This window comes from Neolamprologus multifasciatus, chromosome 22, assembly GCF_963576455.1.
Source record: "Neolamprologus multifasciatus chromosome 22, fNeoMul1.2, whole genome shotgun sequence".
Taxonomy (NCBI): domain Eukaryota; kingdom Metazoa; phylum Chordata; class Actinopteri; order Cichliformes; family Cichlidae; genus Neolamprologus; species Neolamprologus multifasciatus.
In genome coordinates this window covers 3,367,155-3,373,136 of record NC_140459.1, presented here as the reverse complement: position 1 = coordinate 3,373,136, position 5,982 = coordinate 3,367,155, and the positions used below count along the sequence as shown (strand labels likewise).

Sequence of the window (5,982 nt, the reverse complement as noted above, 5' to 3'; positions counted from 1 at the left end):
TGATCCACTGCCTGTAAAACGATCTGGAATCCCTGAATATCGACTGCTAGTGTAGTAAATGAGCAGTTTAGGAACTCCTCCATCTTTCTGTTGGTACCAGTGTAACCAATTACTATAAACATCCTGACTGGTCGTACACTTGATGCTCACAGTTGCTCCCACAGCAGAGCTCACTGCTCCAGGCTGAGTCACTGTATATTGTCCTCTGGACTCTGAGGACACAGAGACAAAAACATAAAGCAGCTTCATGGTTTTGTGGGCTTCATTTCAGAGGGACAGATGTTGATAGAGGAGAGGAGTTTGATTCTCTGGACTTTACCTGTGAAGCAGCAGCAGAGGAGAGTCCAGATGAGGACGCAGATCAAAGTCATGTTTTTGATGAGGAGGATTTCTGTGGCTTCTGTTGTGATGAAGGACAGCTGTCAGTCATCCAGTGTTCAACTCTCAGGACTATAAACTCTCCCAGAGCACTGGAGCATGGTGCTGCTGATGCAAAGTGCCTCTCTATGGAAATCATCTGACTGACAGAAACAGGTAAGTTAGACCAGAATAGAATAGAATAGAAAGCCTTTTTTTGTCACTATAAAGTTGTACAAACAGAGAAAATGAGACAAAGACACAAAGTTGCAGGGGGAGGGGAAGTGCCAGAAACACATTATATTAGATTAATATTTCAAACATGACAAAATGCTAATCTTACAGCAGCAAAATGATTGTATCTCTACAGTTTAAACATTTCTTATGCACAGAGTGGATAGTCAAAAAAATTGAATCATCACAAATACATTATTTTATATTTATTACTTTAATTTTTTAGTCTCATTTTATTCTTATTGTCACGGTTTCTGAGGCAAGCTGCATGGTGTTATGAAGGAAGGACCCAAGATTCAGGCACAGGCTGTGATGCGAGTGAGCTTTTATTCCAACAGGTGAAAACACACAAAAAAAGTGAGGATGGCAAGGACAGAACTAAGGCTACGTTCACACTGCAGATGAAAGCACATCAAATCTGACTTCTTTGACCCTATGCGACCCATATCCCATCATGGTGTGACAGTGTGAACGGCACAAATCCAATATTTTCAAATCCGATCTGGGTCACTTTCATATGTGGTTCTGAATCCAATACATATCTGATGTTTTAGAAAGCGACTGCTGTTTGATGAAGTGCTCAAGTATAAAAACAATAATGGTAAAATGGTAAATGGACTGGTTCTTATATAGCGCCTTTCTACTCATGTGAGCACTCAAAGCGCTTTACACAACTTGTGCATTCACCCATTCGCACAAGCACATTTTTCTAAGTGTTTCATATGTAACACCCGTCCCACGTTCTATTGAGAGGGGCCCTGGGTTCCTGTTGTTACTTTCCTATTGATACTCCCTTTTTAATGCTTATGGTATAAAATATGCAACAAAACTACACTATATGGAAACAAACCCCACACAAGCAGGTCAATTATAAAGTTAACTCCACTTTAGTGAATGCTTAATTAACAACACAAAAGAAAATAAGTAAAATCAATAAAGTCTGTTAAACAATGCTAAGGTATCTACCTCAACAGAAACAAAATAATCAAATAATATTGTGGGCCCACACGCACTCTCACCAAACACACACACACCTCAAGTGCTACATACTTTCTGCTAGCAAACCCCTCGTTGCAGGCCTGAGTCACGGCTCGGGTACGTTGGGACCTAAAACAATATGGTCGCTTCACTTGTTGCCAAGCAGTAAAAATAAAAAGCACATGCAAACAACAGTACTCACACCTCCAGGCAGTTCAAGGGGATAGCGGGGAAACTGGGTCACGGCTACCAGCAGGCCGCGGCAGCAGCACTCACAGTCGTCCTTTCCACGTGCTCCCACATGAACACATAACTTCAGCACACCAGCAGAAGGGACCTCTCTGACACGCCAGCAAGACGTCCGTCTCCTCCTACTGAATCACACAACCCCGCTAAATGCCAGTTCACATGCGATAACATTCAATCTTAGCATTAGCTTAATAAATAAAACAGAGCAGAACAAGAGCTTAGCGAATATGCTAGGCTACGCTAGCGGCTATGTTAGCAGTTATGCTAGCGGCTAATCGCGGTTAGCAGTTAGCCCGTTTTACACAATAACATTGGGTACAAGTGTCAGACAAAATTCACATTTACCTCACAGTAGGGTACAACAGTTCTCGACTCAGTTAACTATCCGTCAACCCGAAAATACGTCTGTCACCTTCTATGAACTCTGCGTTCACTCGACACTGTTCAGCTCTCGTCTCTCTCGCTTCCTGTAGAGTGCACACGGCTCCCCACTTACTGCCACCCATCTACCTGAGACTACTTCAGGGTTCACTGGAGCTGTAGTACATATCAATACCATATCAAAAATAATGACATAAACCTCAAAATACAAATAAAAAGGTTGTGCATTTAACTGACACACATCACATACTTTGCAGATATTTGTATACATTCTTGAACACATTAAACATTTGCAATTAACTATCAATATTAATGAACAAATTTAAATAATAAGCTACTTATATAGCCAGGGCTACACATAGCTAACATTCACACACATTCATACTCCAATGGATGCATCGGAGAGCAATTTGGGGATGTATTTTGGCATGTAGACTAGGGGAAGCCAGGAATCTAACCACCAAGTTTCCGATCAGTGGATGACCTGCTCTACCATAATAAACACAATGCTTTGGTTCTATAACATTTTTCTATCATTACTTTATTTTGGATTAGGTGCATGAGCTTTTAAGTATGGATAATTAAATAATAGATTAATGAAATACCAGAGTGTGCCCTGTTCTGAGATGTACAGCAAGTGGAGAGTGACAGATGAGATGAGGAGATGGAAGAGTGACTCACAGGCAGAGCTGAGTTCATTTCCCACAGTTTTGTTGTTTAATGCTTCCGAGCGCTGTCACCAATCTTTGCATTTTATTATCATCTCATAACACTTCTTTAATCAGCTACCATCTCTGCTGTGGACTTTTTACTGTCTACAGTCTCAAAGCAACACAGACCTCCATCACTATCTGCAGCAGGAGCAGCAGCAACCCCTCAACAGCAACAGTGTTGTTGTTATTCAGACTGGTTCTACGTGCCCCTTTTTAACTTTGAGCACCCGTCCCTTCCAGCATCTCTGCACGGCCCTGCTCAGAATCATTCATCTGTTTTAGGTTGACATTTTATATGTTTTGTAGAATAACAGGACAAACTGTGAGACTGGAAAGACTTGAGTTTCATGCTCTGTTTTGTGACGTAGTGTGTAATGCTCAGCAGTATTATCATTTTAACTGGTTCTGTGCACGATCTGAAGACACTAAGTGTTTGTGAGAGAACATAAAACTGTTTTGATGCATTTGTGAGGTTTTACCTGATGAGTTTCAAGTTTTGTGATTGTAGCTTGAAAATTATTAAATTTAATGTTTAGAGTTATGAGAAAGAAGGTGGAAGCATTAAAGTGATGTATCTGAACAGTTGTAAAATGTAAATGACCAAATTGGATTATTGGAATATAGTTTTATTGTGTTTCGTTGATTTTTATGTAAAAATTATAATATTAATATGTTGTGAAATTATGATTTAAAGAATTCATATTGTTGAGTTTGTTTGTTTCAGAGTCAGAGAGCCGTGTCTCTCTACAGTCAGAGGTTTTTGTACGGCGCCTCAATGAGTTTGTATCACTGTGGTACACGTTCGGTGGAGGAACCAGACTGCAAGTTGGAAGTAAGTCAAACTTAAACCTCATTTACTTTAGCAAATTTCTTTCTTGTGGTTATCTTGACTTTTCTGTTCAGTGTGCCAGAAAAAACCTCAGGAAAATAGTTTTTAGATCAATTTTCATGAAGAAACAAAGTTAGCTTCAGAATAAATGTTAAAATGAATATTAACAAATGATATAAAACATCAGAGTGGACTTGAGGATATTTTACATATACATACATCTGGTTAAGTCTTGAGAGCTTTTAGTTTTAATCCAGTCTGTTAGAGTCAGAGAGCCGTGTCTCTCTACAGTCAGAGGTTTTTGTACGGCGCCTCAATGAGTTTGTATCACTGTGGTGGACTTTTGGTGGAGGAACCAGACTGGATGTTGGAAGTAAGTTTATACTGTTTTTAAAGAAGCTTTATCTATTTAGCTTTACTACAATTATATCATGGAGGCTGACTCCATCAGCTTTGCTCAGATTTTATGTTGATATTTCTGACATAAAGACAATGTGATGTTTAAATAATATAAACTGTCATCATCCTGTGATTATTTTCTTGGTTTACATCACCGTTAATGTTTCTAGGATGAATTAAATGTTACTGTCCTCAAGTTAAACTGCACAGAGTGAAGATAAATATCTCTGGTGTTCTTATTGTATCATATCATTTAAAACAATGTAAGCAATAAAAAACAAACACATGAGGTAAGTAGTGGTATTGAGTTTCTTATCCAGAACAAGCTGTTTATTGAGAACTGATGATGTTGAAGCTTAACATCTTTTAAAATTGTTGACACCTCTTTGTTTTGTTTTGTTTTTTTATTTCCAGTGTAGTTTGAACATATTTCAGGTCAAACTGTGTGATGATTCTCTCTGTGCTGATATGCATGAGAGGTTTCTTAAAGGGAAGTGAAACAATGTGTGAGTTAATGACTGGTGGAGCAGAAAAAACACCTGACAGAAACTTCTTAACAGAGAAATTCAAATTGTGGTTCGTGTCCTCTAAGCTGATTGGTGTTTCCTAGGTGATACCCGCCCCGCCCTGAAGGTGCTGGGTCCCTCCAGTGAGGAGCTGCAGCAGGGGAAGGCCACGCTCATGTGTCTGGCCAACAAGGGCTTCCCCTCAGACTGGAGGCTGTCCTGGAAGGTGGATGGCAGTGGCAGCATCAGCTGGGAGGAGAGCAGGAGCCCCGTGGTGCAGGAGAACGACGGCCTCTACAGCTGGAGCAGCACCCTGAGGCTCCCTGCAGACCACTGGATGAAGGTGGGCTCTGTGACCTGTGAGGCCACCCAGGGCTCCCACACTCTGGTCTCAGAGCCACTCAGGAGAGACCAGTGTTCCCAGTCCTGACCTGACTAACTGTGACTTTCATGCTGGTCTTACTTTCAGTCTGCGCTCTGTAGCTTTAAAAAAAAATCGAATTTCTTCTCTCATTTTTCATTGCTTTGTTTAAAGTTGGTTTTAAAAGTTTTAAAGAATAAAAAAACATCTACATTAAATAAGAATCGAGTGTTTGTTTTACTTTTGTGGTGATGTGAATTTTAAACTCTAAATAATTATTTCCAGGGTTCTAATTGGAAACCAGTGTGCTATCTGTAGTCAGTATGAGTCAGTAGAATTAAGCCACTTTCAATACATGAAGTTAAGCAAAGTTTATGTTAAAGAGTAAGTGCGAAGGGGAATTGAGAGACACTGCCATTACTAAGCAGGATATTAAAGACATTACATATATGCAAATTCATTGCATGCTGTGTAATGAAATGTTTCAGCATGTTGCAGTTTGTTGTATAAAACACTGACTGCGCAGGTGGAGTAGAAAAGCGCTGTATAAGAATCAGTCTATTGTCGTGATCAGTGTTGGGGTAGGTATTTTAAGAAGTCATTTAATATACAGAGTTTTTTTCTTAAAAGTATTCAGTACGTTATTTTGGTGTTTTTTTCTGTAAAATTACCTGAAACACAACATGTCATAAGTGTCATTTAACAATATAAACTTGTAGGCTACAGTCTCTCACACCAACATAAGTCCCTGTCCTAATGACGACACACATATTTTCTTTCTCTTGGCATTTAGGTATATGAATACCTGTCAAGGGTTCTTGACATACAGGTCTCCGCCTCGGAGGACACAAATTAATGTCCTGTGTCTTAGGAGGGCAGGATTGCTCTGCTTTTTCATTATACGATTTAAAGTTTAAAGTCAGAGTTGGTTAACTCTGAGATTGGCAGCTGACCTTTGACTATAACCTGTTTAAA

The 5,982-nt window shown here is 39.6% G+C and overlaps 1 pseudogene; it reads left to right on the top strand.

The window, feature by feature from the left end:
* Positions 1 to 4,642: 4,642 nt before the first annotated feature.
* On the top strand, positions 4,643 to 5,076 carry LOC146492607 (Ig kappa-b4 chain C region pseudogene; annotated as a pseudogene).
* Positions 5,077 to 5,982: the final 906 nt, after the last annotated feature.